This window comes from Copidosoma floridanum, unplaced genomic scaffold, assembly GCF_036245765.1.
Source record: "Copidosoma floridanum isolate Cflo_tuat_1 unplaced genomic scaffold, Cflo_Japanese_pri ptg000029l, whole genome shotgun sequence".
Lineage (NCBI taxonomy): Eukaryota > Metazoa > Arthropoda > Insecta > Hymenoptera > Encyrtidae > Copidosoma > Copidosoma floridanum.
In genome coordinates, this window is record NW_028321906.1 from 3,969,054 (window position 1) to 3,986,312 (window position 17,259).

General features: G+C 33.0%; 1 protein-coding gene across 1 annotated transcript in view; it reads left to right on the forward strand.

Moving 5' to 3' along the window:
- Positions 1-17,259, forward strand: part of LOC106637636 (uncharacterized) — a 155,696-nt gene that overhangs the window by 90,598 nt on the left and 47,839 nt on the right. The gene's annotated exons all lie outside the window — the stretch shown is intronic.

Consider the following 17,259-nt stretch of genomic DNA (forward strand, 5'->3'; position numbering starts at 1 on the left):
ACTAGTATGGGTTTGAAAGCTTCTTTTTTTAATTACATTTTATTGGTACGTGTCACGTCTCACTACATAGTAAATATTATTTATTATTAGTAGTTATAAATATTTTCATGTGAAAAAATTTCTATGACAAATTTTTAAAAATATTTTAGCGGCATATTGCAATTATTTTTTTTATTAATACAAATTTTATGTATTTATACTAAATACAGCATCTCTTCCTTTTGATGCAAGTTACAGGTATTCTACACATGTAATACGTCGTTCTGTTATTTCCTCCAAAAATCTACTTGTAGAGAAATAACCACTTTAGGCTAAAAATTGTTAGCGACCCCTCTTCTAAAAAAAACTTATCTATTAAAATAGCAGTTTCGGCAATATTTAACATAAAGTGGTAATATTTATGTATCTCTAGACCTGTTAACACTTGTCTATCTTATTTAAGTTAAATAAAATCAACGTTTCTGAAATCTTAAGGTGGAATGATTCGTACAAACGATCTGGGTGAATCAAGCTGCTAAAAAAAAAAAATGATAAAAATCTGACAGTTTCAACTTGACTGGCTTAAATCGATGGTTGAGTACCCGACGATTTATTACAAATTGGTATCCCGTTTGTAACATTTGGATATATTTATTTGTTCCCATAAGTTAACGTCACACTTTTAGAAGGATGATTAATTTTACAATTTATCGTGCGAAAAGTATGAGCGTAGCGCTTTGTTTAATTGCATGGGACCTCAATGTTGTCGAAGTCGTGTGGAATGATTCTTTTTAGCTATTCAGTGCTCGTCCATTATTAGTTTTTCAGTTATGCTGTTAAAGACAGATAATGGGAGTGCGCCTCTGTCCTTAAAATGGCTTATGTATTTGTATTTGTACATACTTAACAGGCTGCGTAGTCAGAGGCGTCCAGTTCTAAACATTTGAATTTTACCGATCATTAAATGTATTTTAGTCGTACGGAGCGCGCGGTGGCTCGGTCGGCTAGGTCGTGGATTGGCACGCGGGAGACCGTGGTTCAGTTCCCGGCCAGTGCGACTTTTACGGGCAAAGTACCTCTGTGTCTTTCACATGTGCTTTTTCACCACGCAATGCTCCTCGAGGAGGGTTAAGGCGACCTTCTCGCAGCAAATTTGCCTAATTCCCCCTACCCCCCTCCCAGAGATGGAAGGCCTCCCATCCCTCTTCCCTTCCTTCTCCCAAGTGCTAAGTGCCCATAGTAGTGCCCTTATTGAAAAGGAGCCGGACGTAGAGCACTATAATATAAAAAAAAAAAAAAAAAAAAAAAAGTATTTTAGTCGTTGCGCTAAACAATTAACAACGGAAAGAAAAATAGGATTCTAAAGTTTAAACATGCATCTCCGACTAGCATAGTTTACTAAAACTATTTACAAAAAAGGTTAAATAGATCCAAAATTAAAATGTGTAACTTGAATGTTGTGTATCTTTAAAATGGCAAGCTGAATTGGCATTGGAAAAGGTAATTGATTAAAAAATTAGTTAAGTCTTTGTAACAGGCAAATAAAACAAATTGTAAATACTTCTTCTAAAAAATTTGGATTTAATCTAATTGAAGATGTTGATTAAAGTTCGTAAATTTCGGTACTCGTTATTTTATATACGATAGTTAATTTATTTTTGACCTGAATTCATTAATGACACATATACCTACCTTTAGACAGCATGACTTCTAAAATATTCCAATCTTAGTAACGTTTGTAAAGTGTTGGGGAACTACCGTATGACAAAAAAAAAAAAAAAAAAAAAAAAAAAAAAAAAAAAAAAAAAAAATTGAGTTAACATTTACAAATTGCTTTACGGTAGGCATGTGTACTTGTAGTGCTTTGAGAGTGGCATATTTTGAAGATACATAAGTAATAAAGCGAGTGCTGCTGCACTCACTGCGTGTAACAAAATTGTGGGGGAGATATGGCACGTGTCAGCAGAGCGACTGCGTATAATAGTAGAAATTTTTATTATTAAGATTAATTGTTAGTTTGTTAATTACGCTAAAAATGTATAATTCTAGTAAATTATAATCTAAATGATAATAACAATATTTTATCATACGGCTGGCTACAAGTCATTTGCAACAATACAATCATTGCAACATAAAATCCCGAGGGCAGGAAGTAGAAATACCATGGGCTAGAGCTTTATGTGTAGTAACAAAAAATAATATTAATAGCAAAATAGCTATTTACGTAACTAAGGTGACAAAGATGATTTTCCACACGAGTCGTGATTGACTTGCACGAGTCGCTGGAGTTGACGGGAACGAGTGCAAGTTGACCACACAAGTGCGTAGCACGAGTGTGATCGCAACGCACGAGTTACTGTCACCAGCCACGAGTGTGAGTCTATCACACGAGTGTGAAAAATCGTCCCGTACGAGTTGTGTACAATATTTTTCGCAATAAGTGTGAGGAATATAGTAAGTATGTTGATGATTCGCAAGGAAGGTTGTGCAGGGTCCGGGGGTGGTAACCCCTGCCGGGGGACCAGAGAGAAGAGCTTGGGCATATGTTTATAAATATCAAACGATCGTTCAAAAAAAAAAAAAATGGAAAAAGTCATTTTATCCTTCAAATATAAAAGCAGAAATCGGATTGAATTAAAATTTTAATTTAAAAAATAAACTTTGAATTACTTTAACAAAAATTTTTTCAGAGAATTTTACAACTGTAACAAATTTTTTTAAAGGACCCAACACCAACACAATGGGATTACGGTACCCAATTAAATGTTCTGAAATTATTATATGATACAATTTAGTGGAATTAACAATAAAAGTCATTAAAAAGAATTTTAGTTGAGAGTTAAAACTTACATCAGGTTTAGTTATAATAGTTGTACTCACACGGTATCTTAATTTGTTTCATGCGAGATTTATGGCATGTAGAATTTTTTTTTCTGGTGTACGTAAATACCTTTGCCACACAACTTTTCCGCTCACTGTGCGGCAAAAACCTTTTCCACAAACTTTTGCTGCACACTGTGCAAAAAATATTCGCTGCACACTTTTTCCACACTCCATGCGGGAAAATAAATTTCCCACACTAAAAATAATGCGCAAAACACCTATTTACTGCACACTAGTTTTGTTTTTCTATAATGTCGTGAAAAAAATTTATCTTATGAAATGCATATTATGTATAAATAAGTACGATGAATATAACTTTAAGAAATAGCTGTATGAAGCGAATACACGGTATATTGAAGACGTACGCTCTCACCATGTCCTAGTATACAATTTGAGCTTGGACCGTGACTCTTCGGTCACGCTCTTATCGAATTCTGATTTCCTGACACGAAAAGAATCTAACCTTATTTCTTTGACAGCACTTTTTAAGCAACTTGTCAGAGAGCATACCCAACTTTCAATTACTTAAACAAAAATATTTCCAAAGAATTTTACAACTGTAACCAATTTCGTTAAAGGACCCCACACCATCCAAATGGGATTATGAAACCCAATTAAATGTTCTGAAATTATAATATGATACAATTTAATGAAATTAACAATAAAAGTCATTAAAAAAGAATTTTAGTTAAGAGTTGAGACTTACACCAGGTTGGGTTATGATAGTTGTACTCAAACGGTATCTTAATTCGTTTCATGCGAGATTTATAGAATGTAGAAATATTTTTTCTGGTGTACGGAAATAACTTTGCCACACACCTTCTCCGCACACTGTGCGGCAAAAACCTTTTCCACACATTTTTGCTGCACACTGTGCGGAAAATATTTGCCGCACACTTTTTCCACACTCCATGCGGGAAAATAAATTTCTTACACTAAAAATAATGCGCAAAACACCTATTTACCGCACACTAGTTTTTTTTTTTTATAATGTCGTGAAAAAAATTCATCTTATGAAATGCATTTAATGTGTGAATGAGTATGATGAATATTACTTTAATAAATAGCTGTATAAAGCGAATACACGGTAAATTAAAAATGTACGCTCTCACCATGTCCTAGTATACAATTTGAGCTTGGACCGTGTCTCTTCGGTCACGCTCCTATGGAATTCTGATTTTCTCACAGGAAAAAAATCTAACCTCACTTATTTGACAGCACTTCTTGAGCAACGTGTTGGACAGCATACCCATAGATATTATGGCCTTCTGCACTAGGCCTTAATAATTAACAGCCTTGAAGTAATCAGCCATGTGCTTAAACGCCTTACAAGTCAGATAAATCGCTTTAGAGTATACCCATAGATCTCATGGCCTTCTGCACTAGGCTTCGATAATAAGCAGCCTTAAAATGATTAGCCATGAGCTTGAAAGACTCAGAACTCAGATAAATCGCTCTAGAAGGAGGCCTTCGGAACAGCAGACAAAATGAACGAGAGCCCGAATTAGTCAGAGAAGCTCATGGTTAACAGAGGCAGGTATGAGGTATTGTAATGTGTGTAACGTGTGTCTGTGTCTTCCTACATAATTGTTGAGGCTGTATTAGATATTTAGTTACATAGCCTATATAAGCTTCAAAGATAAGTTCTTACTAGACAAATAAGTGACAAACCCAAGGTTTCTCCGTGTTTAAATCTATTTAGTTTCAAATTATAAAGTCCTTTAACTACAAATTATATATTTATGTTGTGTTTAAACACATCTTAATATTTTTAATTTAAAATGATGCAAGTGCTGGGTCATCAAGGGCTTGAAACTTATCACTTAAGCATTTTAAAACACAACGAATTTACAAAGTATTTCTGTGATCCCATAAGTTGGACTATGATAATTGTGCTATTTATAGCAGCACCCTAAAAATTAAACGAAATTTTTTAACATAAATTATAACATCGTTTATGAAAGTATTGCAGTATTATCTTAGTTTTATAATACATCAATGGTTTTCAACCTAATAATACAGAATCATAGAAAAAGTTTGAATATAATCTTAGTCCACTAATAACTAATAACTTATCAGTTGGAACAAAATTTATATAATGTTCTGATAAGATACATGCTGATATTTTTAATTTATTAACTGTAGTTTAAAAAAAAAATGTTTAAGTAATTTATCTTCAGAAAAAGTATTTTTCTCAAATATGATGATTTGATAGTAGTAGTTTTACAATCTTTTTCCCTCATAATGCATGAAAACATTAATGTATAACTTGTCAAAGACAACGTAATAAATTACATTCATATGTTTGTTTTTCTCTCCTCTCATGGCTTTTCGTCCTCCTTCTGCTAGACTGTAGGTATAAAAAACAGTTAAAAATAATTAGAAAACGTTTTTGATACATGAGTTATGAATAACTCAGATCTGAAATAATACAACTTAAAGAGTGATCCATATATTTAGCAATATCTAGTGTTACTAAGGACATCGAGTTTTAAGTACTTTGATTCTTTTCTATCATATTTCAAAAGTAAGTGGGGTAATCTTTTAATTTCATTATGTATTATAAGTAAGCAGGCACGAAATTAAATGCATACTATTGGCCTGTAAGAAATACAGAGTAAACTTATGTATATATATCATTTACAAACTTGATCAATTACTTGCTGTTCATGATTATTATTAGTTTGATTAGGATTATGAGGATCAGGTACCACAATAATATGCAAGCGGCTATCTGCTCGAGCGTCTGCTTCTTATGCCGTATTTTGATTATTATATTCTGAGAAAATATCCTACAAAAGTGCATCTAGAACGTTTGCTTCTTGAACAAAATTTTTATTAATATTAATATCCTTAAATGTTAGATCTTCTGCTGGATCATCCGCTTCTTGTACAATATTATTATCTACGTCAATATCTGGCAAAGGTGGATCTTCTGCTGGAGTATCTGTTTCTTGTGCAATATTATCATTCCGTATGTGTCAGATGATCCCGTATATATTGTCTGACGTGTGGCAGACTGTGGTTGCGCCACTAGAGCTTCATTAGCTTTAATTTAGATGTTTCGTGCCTCGATTAAAGTTTTTTCAGCCATAGAGAATCTATATTTCTTGATCTTCCTTATTTTTTCCTTGTCACAGGTTTTTGTACACGGAGAGGAGTTAGAACCAATTCAACCAGTGACACCTACCGTATTTTATTTTCACTTATTACAGCATGAGATTCACTGCTACCATGATAATTTGAGTATCTGTTACTCTGCCTCCAAAACATTTACTCACCAAGCAAATTAATCCACCGGGTGTGCATTCAATTACATTTTTTGTCCTAAATCCTTATTTACAATGTGAATAAAATTGAGCTCTATCCCTAATTTTTGGAGGTAGTTGAACAACAAACTCTGTAGAGTCAATAATTACTCTGCAATTTTTGTACTCTGGTATAAAAACTGAAGACATAGTTGTTTGTACTTAATACCTTGCAAGGCCAGTAAACAAAATTCTGACATTTCTTGGTGAAAACTTTAAAACTCTACGGAGTCCTGCGCAGTCTCGATGTCCCACGCCCAGCTCCTATTGTTTGAGAAAAGGGGAACGACATTAGGGTGTTACTTATCTCTTTTAGTCTTTTCTTGCATAGGTAAAAAACGTCGTATTCGCGGATTATCGTAGTTTGCTAAATCGGTCGGTTCCTATATTATTGCGCTAATAATGATTTCAATGATTAAAGCCAGTACCAATTTCAACAGTGAAAATTGGCCAATCTGGTAAAAAATCGCAGAAGAGCAATTGGCGGTTCTGAATTTATTTCTCGATTGAATTGCTATTACTTATTGCTAATATATTTTACATAGCGTTTCCGGGGTAGGAAGTGTCACGGAGTATCGTGCACCATTTTTGCATAAGTTTAACTGAATCACACAATATGCTGTTTCTTTTGTTCTAGTTGTTTGTGGCCGCAATAAAATGTGTAGTATACGTGTGCTATGAATATTTAATGATTTTTGCCCTTGCTAACTTCTATCAACACTTAACAAATTAGTTAATTTTTAAAATAGATATGTGGTGCACTGCTTTCCGACGTTACATTAGCAACCAAATAATAAAGCTACGAAGACATTTGCTCGTCTTGTCCGGGTAAGATGGCTCAGACTTTATAATGCTCTAAAATGTAAGCGAGCTGTTACATTTTTCTATCTGCTCCGGAGAAAACGGTGATACACCTGTCACCAACTCTTACTTAAGGACACCGATTTCCCATTAGTCAACTGCCTGTTTTGAATTTCGTGTGTAAAGATAAATTTGAGACAATTTCATTAGACCATGGGTATGGCATTGCGATTATTATTATTTATTTTTTTTCCCTTTGTATAGTCAAGGCTAAAAAGGGTAGCTCTGTTACCATTGTTATGCAACAAAATGCAGGTAGACCTCACTAAACCGAGTTGACCCGAAAAACTTGGAAATTTCAGAAATATTTGGGGTTGACACTCTCCAGGAGAAAAATCATTTCCAATACCTTTATATAATTGAGCCAAGATCTGCTAATTTTATCGTTTTAAAGATTGAAGGTCTTACGTTCTCTTTTTTTCTCTTCGCGAAAAAATCGCCTCAAAAGACTAAGGGGGAGATACTCGCTCGGCCCTTGGAGTTATCGATGTGCCTTGGGCCGTAACGCCTCGATCCAAGTTCCGATAAGCACTTCCTGCTTCTTTTTACTTTTTGAAACCTCTTTGTTTTCCTCCACTCTCTCGCATTTTGACGCACGAGCCTCTTTATTTAACAGTGGCAACGTGCACCCATTTATCTAGTCGTTAAAGAATGCATTGTCACGAAGTAACTAATTAAGCCTTCGTAACTATCCCCACTTGGCATTATCCAGCCAAAGTATACCGGGTGTTTGAAAAACTTTTTATTTATTGAATACAGGGGAGACGGACCCGGCGACAATGAATAGCGCACTTTTCTGCGTGCTATGCTCCGCTGATATTGTTGGTGGCCTAGCTATCTCGAGTGGCTCGCTGGCTGCTGACGGTGTGGTTTGGCTGGTAGAGGTGTGTAGCTGGCCATCTGATGCGTAAACCTGTGTATCAGGAGACGAACTGAACTGGTCTTGGCACAGGCCGTCAATGCCAGCGGCAGGGGCGTAACGAAGCGCCGAGACGATTAGGAGGGGGGCCCGACCGACAGTATATCGTCGAACAAAACACCGGGATTCCCAAAAAAATTAATTGCATGTTTATAAATATAAATTTAATATACACATAATTTTATTTTATAGTAAATAGTATATAATTATTAAAAAATTCATGACTCATATAAGAATAGCACTGAAAAAAAAAACAGTAACAAAAATATAAACAATAACAATAATGGTAACAATGATTACCTTGACTGTGAAATCGTCACCTTAATTCTGAAACAGTACATTTTTAGGCTTCATGTTAACGTAGGTGATATGTTAATCATGAATATAATATATGACTGCTAAAGCTAGACGCACCGTATCCTCGCTGACCTAGTATTTTGTACTCTGACTCTGTTCGTTTTGATGCAGGATTAGCTCGCCACCTTTTAACTGCTCAGTTACTAGATAAACGTACTTGCTGTCATCCAGAACTTCAATTAATGTGACTACGTTTGGGTGGTCCTGACAGGTACTAAGTATGTCGATCTCATGCTTATACTGGTTTCCACGTTTAGTCATTATATAAACTGCATAGCTGGTCTTTGTTTTTCGATTTCTACAATGCTGGCACATGGAGAAGGAACCATCGCCTAGTACGTCACTTTTTTTTAACTCGTATTTAACGTAACGACTGGACTCCTCATAACACAGATGGGCTTCAGGGTCCGAGTACCGACCGCTCAAGGAAGGCTGTGGAAATATCGGCGAGCAGTTGTCCAGCAAATAATTATTCAATAGAATTATTGAGTAGATGTAGCCTTGTAAACATAAATTTATCTTAAATTATTTCCTGGTTATGTTAATTCGCACGATACAGATAAATAACTCAAGTGACAAAGCTCCCCAGGAGATGTTTGTTGAAATTTCATAGCCGTATCCGACGGCACTCGTTGTAGCGTGGACGACGACTTAAATTTCAATTTTTATGTCGCAATGAGAGTAAGACCTTAGGGGTAAGCGTCGCTCTCAATATTATTATTGTTTATTGGTTATTTTATGAGTTGTTAGTAGTGATGTAAATAAAAGATATTTATTACAGGAAAAAACCTTTCGGTAAAAAACCGGTTTATTGTTCGTGTTAATATACAAGAATGTGATACAGTCATTAATAATAACCGATACAGCGATCGTTCTTGTGAGTATGTATGTGAATATGTGTATGTTGCATGAGGTAAAAATGTACCTTAAAGTCGTGTGCTTCGAAAGCTTCCCAAGGGGGAGAGTCTGGTTATGCGAGCTGGTGCTCGGCTTTCTCGGGTCTGCTGGCCAGGCAGGACCGCATTTTCGTCGCCACGAAATAATTTGAGTCTCGCGGGGAGACGATGTTGAAGTGTAGTGAGCACCCTCGTTTGATCTCGTTGGGAGATGGTAGAAACTTTTTCGTCGATGACGATGAGACGTCGAAGGAAAAAATATAACGATCCAAAGCTCTAGGTTAGATTGCTAATATCGTGACACGTCCGTTCTGTTCCAAAGCCCCAAGAAAAGTGAAGTTTAACGCGCAAAAAACAAAAAGTCTCGCAAGCCACCGATAGTTACTTTTTAATTAGCGATATATGATGATGAAGAAAATAAGACGCGCGTTTTGTTAAACATTTGCCGATCTTCAAAATTCGAACATTTATACTGACCTATGAAACACTCGTGTTATTAATCTTCACAGTAAAATTTATTAATATCGAGCTCATGGCTTAAAAGAGATACTTTAGGTAGTAGCACCTTGCGCTTCGCCAGCGCCTCCCAGTCAAATTTAACGTAGTTTTGAAATTCATGCTCTTTCAGCTCCTTTGCGCCCTTAGCACCACATTCCAGATACCAGTCTGAATTTTTCACTAGCAAACATGTAACACTTTTCGACAATTTGGAGCGGTAGAATAAAATTAGTTGACTGTGTAGTTTTACTATCGGAGCAAAACAGATTAAAAAAGTTTTAACTGTTAATCTGTAAATATATACTTCGAATACTATACATTTTAAAAACGACTTAATAAATCGTTGTATATGAGGGTGATTAATTTGGAAGTTTTTTTTATATAAAAATAATAAAAATCAAACAAAATTATACAACAAAACAATTTCTAAATTCTTCATTTTTAAAAGATAGATCAAGTCTAATTTATTAATGACCAATGTACCTACCTAGTATTAAAAATTATTGCTAATTTTTCTTCTAGATAGGAAATGTTACCGTTAAATGGTACGAAACCATATTTTAAAAAAAAGGCAAAACAAAAAAACGTTAAAAATAAAATCTAACGAATAACAAGTATGATTTATAAATTATTATAATGCATTATTAAAAACGTTAGAATTGACGAAGATCCCAAACAATAAATTACAGTGCATTCTTCATTTTACTGGATACATACATGTCGTTTGCATTTTTATAATGAATCTAAAATAGAATAAAAATCCCTAACAATTACTGTAGAAGCTTAGAGGTTATTCAAGATAATTTACTTAGTACAATGTTACCATTAATTTTTTACATAGAAATTATTTCTTCATTTTTAATGATGTATTAACAAAATGTTCATGTTAAAATATTTAAAGAAGTAAGGTTCCTATGAACTCAAGTCAAGTAAGAAATTTTGCTTAGATCTGTAGATATAATACGATATGTTGAAGATAAAATACTTACATTTAATACAGGAAATTTTTTGTAGTGCCTTACACTAATTACTAGTTTTTGTATAAGCACTAATTGAAACAATAGAATGTACTATTGTGTAGTCAGAAAATCAATAATGTTCTACGATTTCAGGGAAATTTTTAATTTTGGTTTTAAGATTAGTCTTAGCCATAGTTTGATCTTCTTCACCACTAGAATTAAGATAGTAGTACAACAGTTGTAATTTATATAGAGTACACAAATGTGAGACTTATATACCTTGTATGATTTATAGGCCCTATAATGCTCGTTTTGTCGAAACGACTTGTTTGTTTGATCCTCTTGGTTTTTTGACTTCTGAGCTTATTATTTTTAACATTAAAATAAAGGATGTGCGTATCAAAAATTAGATTAGGATGAAAGGTTGTTTGCACTTTGTGCAAAGTAATAATTATTTATCCACACACGTACCTAATTAAGTATACGTAACGTAAGGGTTGCTAAATTCCTACGCTGATTTCTTTACTCAACGCTGCCTCGCCGCTTGATTGTATGATATGTTTCAGTTTATTCTTTTACAAGTTGTCTTAGCCATTCCTCTCAATAATTCCACCGGAACCTAAGTGTTCTAACGCCATAATGATATAATTTATCAATAGAAAAAGACTTTGGTCTCTCAAGTGAGTTGTCTATTTCTGCATCGAAGCTGCATTATTCCTCATCTGGACAGAAAATCAAAAATTTATAGTGTGATAAGGTGTTACGTAATCATCTACGACAGAAAAAGAAAAAGGAGAAAACGATCAATAGTGATAGGTAATACTGAACCTTTGTATAAAACATAAATTTAACAAAGTGAGGTTAAGTCAGTTAAATGAAATCAATAAACATGTTTACTGTTTTTATTAGTTGATTAATCTAAATTTTACATACATTTTCGTGCTATGTACATATTTAAAATCTGAAGCTTAGATACAGTGTGCCGAAAAAATTGTTATGACTCATCGGTCTCATGACCTGGATAGAACCAGACTATGAAATAGAGTAAACTTGGACGCAACTCGATTATGAGATAAAATCAACGAGGACGCAACTCAACCATGAGACAAAATGTCTGAGACGCAACTCAACCCTTTTTGTGTACATTGAACGCAACTTGACGATTGCCGCAGTGATTTTGATAGTTAGTTCAGTGTTTTTAGCATCGAATATTGTAAATTTATTCTAGTAAATAGAAAGAAAAAGCAAAATATATCTCCTCAAAATCATGTACACACCATTGACTTGCAGGAAAACTCGTTCGGCGGGTCTGGCCTCTTAGTCAGTATTCTCAGGTGCTGGCCGTTTCCTTCTGACTATAAATGACAAACATAAATCACAAAATTATTCGATGGTACTTATATTGATAACGGGATGGAGTGGGGACACGTGTCTAAATTATTTTTACATTGCCTGTACCTTTCTCTCATAATGATGGAATTATTAATGATAGTAATTATATAACTTAAAGTAACAAAAAGAGGATCAAATTGAATTTTATAAGAAAACATGATAATCTGAGAATAAACAGATAACTTTTTTTATTGGTGATTCAAGTTGTAAGGGTGTGTCTACTTTGTGTAAGACTTTCACTCATTATAATGTTTTTATGCAAAGCTATTTTGTCGATGGCAGGTACTAGTATTTTATAACTTCAAATCACAACGGAAATAATTAATTATCAAACAATTAAATTACTATTAGAGTTAGATGAAATTCTTAGAGACGAATCGTCATTAACTGGGTGCAACACAAACCTTTCTCCATATTTTAATATCAAAATAAATCTATCATCAAAAATAATATGTAAAAACGGGAAATCATTTATCGTCGAAGAATAATTGATATATTATGTACGTTTAAAACCAATCAGTAACATATGAGATTTGAATTCAAATGAAGCTATTTTATCTTGTTACATACAAGCATCACAGTTGGTTTTTATTTGGAAAAAATTAATTTATTAAATATTTTGATTGTTTTAATACTAAGTTTTTAAGCTTTTTAGGATTTCAAGTGTAAAAGTGTTTCGATTTTTCGTTGTTCTTATTATATTAATACGTAATGTATCAATCAGATATCTTTTTGTCTGTCACGTTATAACTATATGCACCGATCGAGATAAAAACTCCTTTAAATCAATAGACTTCATATTAGTTAATTTAAAAATTATTATGTTGAGGTATGAAGTGTATCTTCCATGAAAATTCTTAATTACGTAACATTTTGTAAAACATCGTACTACTTTTTTTAAATCCTCTACATTTTTTGTACGCATTCGATTCTGAATGTAAGAACAGCGATTTAAACACCAATTATTGTAGATTTAATCCAAGTAAAAAAAAAACAATTTTTTTTTTATTATGTACTGACCATTGGCTTTCCAGCAAAACCGCTTAAAAGGCCTAGCCTGAACTTCGACGTCTGAGGCAGCTAGCCGTTTCCAGCTTGTACTTCTTGCCGGCTGCACTGTAAATACAACTATTGCAGTTTATCAATATTTTGTTTTTCCAATCTCTACCATCTTATATATTTTACCTCTAAATATTGTCCTCTTGTCCTAATTATAAGCAAGTCTTTCGTGTGAATTTTATTAGGATTAATAGAAAGATCAGTTTTATTCATCAACATCACTTATCAAAATGATCTTTTGAACACCGATATAGAGGCTTTACTGATGTGTTGGTTTCACCCCAAAAAAGCCCCTTGAGATACATAAATCACAGAACAAATCTACTAATCATTTTTAAAAACTGGAATAGTGGTTTTTCAGTATCTTAAATACTGATACTAGCTAAAAAGCCTGAGACAAAAATTTGACACTTCACAGTTATTTGGGCTTAGAAATATATTTACGGTTTTAGCCTCTAAAAATTACTAGAAGAAGGTTAGGATCCTAAAAAATAAGATTTATTCGTGTAATCAATGTAAAAATGTTCATTCAGTATTCCATAATACAATTTTTAACCGTAGCATGTATAATAAAAATAACAATACCCAAGACAGAATTTTTCTAAGATTAAATACAACAATAATTATTATAAAAACCATATATTTTAAAAAACTAGTAACTTACAATCTTTTTATATGCATACAAATAATTTTATTATAATAACAAGGCGAAAAATGAATTCAAAGACTTACGCATACGATAGTTCTTACGGCAGGCTAGGTCTATATTAACGCTTCTTACAAAAAATGTACTAGGTCGAGTTATGGTAACCAATGTTACTCCTCATTTTCTACTAACAGTAACAGACTTGTGATGTATTAACAAAGAGTAGCATAATTTACAGCTTCTTGAGAAGATTGATATCGCCTATGGATCTTTTGCAAAAACCAATCAAGCTTCTGACATTTAGATTAAAAAAAAGACCTATGAATTTAAGCGTATGAATAAATTCTATAGGAATTCTTCGAGACAGGCCTGCAAGAAATTATGTAGAAATGTTACGTTTTTTCTGCAGGAAGTCATGTAAGATGACCTGCTGTAGTCTTTAGCAAGACCTACCAGTAAATAAATACAACTACCTTTTTCAAAATAAAAATTTTAATGGACCGAAATAAATTATTGCATAAGTATTTTTTACTGTCACAATCATTGATAAACACAATGTACTGCTATATTCTCATTAGACTAATAATAATAATTGTTGAGATAGTCATGTACCTGTTTATTTGAGAACCATTTTGTTATCTTTTCGTAGAAACACAATCACGTAAAGAAATTTAATACTTCCCATAGTTTTTGTAACATTTGATTTATGATTAAAATTAAAAAATTGAATTTTAAAAGTATGCTTATGTCTTTAAACAGAAACATTTCAACTAAACTTTAGTTACAATGTCTATATTTTATTGCTCGTTAGTATACTTGAAAAAAAAATGTATGAAGATATTTATAACTAGGGAAACAAACGTCTGAAACATAGGTTGAAAACAATTTTTTTGTAGCAAAATAAGCTAATAACATCTGGTTCTCGTGATCAAGTCTTTCTTTCACATCTACGATTAGATCGACAAATAAAAGTAAAGCATATTAGATACTAAAGCTACTGAAAAATTGAAAAAAAAGAAGAAGAAAAGGTTCTACTATAAAAATAGTTAGCATGAATTTGTTGTTTGAAAAGAATTATTAATTTTTTAATAGGAAGAATTGTATTACATCTAGTTTGCGTGTTTTATAAAAATCATGCATGTAGATAACAAAACTATCGCGCACCGAAAATCGAGAGATGAAGTTTAAAGACGTTTCTTTTTGAAAATGAAAACTTTATTTTATTAAAACAGCTAATTTGATCTTAACAGTTTCAGTATTTTGTCTATACTGAGGAGGACACCCACTTCTTTTAAAAATAAAATAACAATTTTTTTAAACATAACAACGCTCATTATTTACATTCGAACGCATTTTTCATATTTTACGACGTATACAAGACAGAAAAACTTTGTTATATTTCACTTTAAACTATATGCTCGATTAATCCGAAACTATGCAGATAACTCCATAAGACTTTCTGTAGAAAAGTTCTAATTTTCTAAGAAATTCTTTATGAATTTATGTACGAATCTGCAGAGCTCCTGCAGTATTTCTTGCAAGAACCATTTGTACAGGAAGGACTTAAAAATTAGTAGAATCCATACAGGTTTCTCAGAACTAATATTTTTGATTATCTTTGAAGCTCTTCTCACTAGGTACACATCGAAGGATTTCTTAGACCTGTGGTTTTTTATGAGGAAAAAAAAAAAAAAAAAAAAAAAAACCATTAAGTTATACAGATAGAGCTATTAATAAGAAAACTCAAAATTAATATTTTTATTATTTCATCAACAAAAACAACCTATGTACCATTACTTACAAAATATCGTACGTTTTTCTACTTTAACTATTACTGGGATAACTGAAAATATTTTATATTGACTGTCGAGACATTAAATTGCAAATACATTAACGTTAACAAAAATTATTGGATACCAAAAAATGAAATTTGAATCCCAACTTTATTCTTATCAGACTACATATGTTCGTCATTATCAAGTTATAACGTACAGTAAAATCATTTTTTATCAAAAGCTAAAAAAAATCTTTATTTTTAATACCTCGTCTTTCGTATTTTTTCTTCACTAAAATGATGGAGTGCTGGCCTCCTCCTGATACCTGTAGGACCGGCACATCTCTGACATATTTAGAACCGATGAAAACTCGCTTATCTATTTCTTGGTCTCCCCTAGTTTCGAGTTGCCCCTCGGAACCCACTTCGCAGATATAGAGTTTTCCTAAAACATCATTGTCGAGATCATGAATCATCGAGTATTTTTAGCCATTAATCTTTATTTTATATACTGTCATTAGTCAAGACTAAAGGGTTCTTACTAGTATCAGTGACAGCAAAAGGCTGGGCAGTTCCAGCCGCCACGTCTACGCAGTTAAAATTATCGAGTGTTGGCACTGGCATCAGCTCACTTGCATCTTCGCATGAACTCCCAAGCCTCAAGCACCTGTATTATTTTCTTCCAATCACGTTTACTTGTCCTTTTTTGTCTAAAGCGATTGTATGGTACGGCCCTATGCTAATTTAAATACATTATGTTTCGTGGTGAAAGTAAAACTTTATCGTATGAATTTGCAGATATGTTTAGAGTTTCTCAAGGTGAGAGGTAAAATAACACCACGAGCAAGTCCGTCAACAGAAAAACAGACTGTGAACAAGAAAACCGGAAAAGTAAAAGTCTTACCATATTACAAGTGTATAGACAAGCGATAGTTAAAAATATAGCTAGACAATAATGTACAGTATTAAAAATAACGTTGATGTGTACTTCGAAAATAGATTAAGGAAAGTTTCCAGATAATGCCAAGATAGTACTTATATGAAAAACTGTACTACTTTACATTACACCATCTCATAAATCATAAAGCTAGGCTTTCTGAAATTTGGGACAGTACTTTTTAATATAGTTAGCTTCAACATATAAGTTTTTTTACAAAAATCTATAGAAAATTAAACAAGTTATATAAAAATACGTATCTTTGGCAGCGAGCTTACGGTGACTTCCCCAGAAGAACCCGTGTATCACAGAAAAACTTTAAGTTTCTTTTCTCAAACACAACGAAGCAGTTTCTTTAAAATTTTAATATGTTATGTGTTGTGACGGTGAGATACCGGTAACGAGATGTTTTGTAAGCACCTCCACCCAAACCGATCCTTTTTTTTTTTTTTTTGTTTTTTTCCTAATTATGCATCTGATCAATGTGCTGTAAATGATGTTCCTCATCTTAAAACTGAAGTACTTTTACCTCCTACTGTTACTGTCAATAAACAACCTTAAAAAATCTCAGCTATTAAAAAAAACAGGATAGTTATGGAGTTCCAATGACAGGTAATGTACGTCAAGAAAACTTTGTCAAACTATTGTATACTAAAACTCTGATTGGATACAGTACTTTGGCTCCAGTTGGAGCCAAAGTCTTATTTACTTTTAATTTACTTAAGAGTTTGTAGATATTTGGATAGTTTTAAAAAATTTTCATTTATTTATTTATATTGTTACGAGAAAGT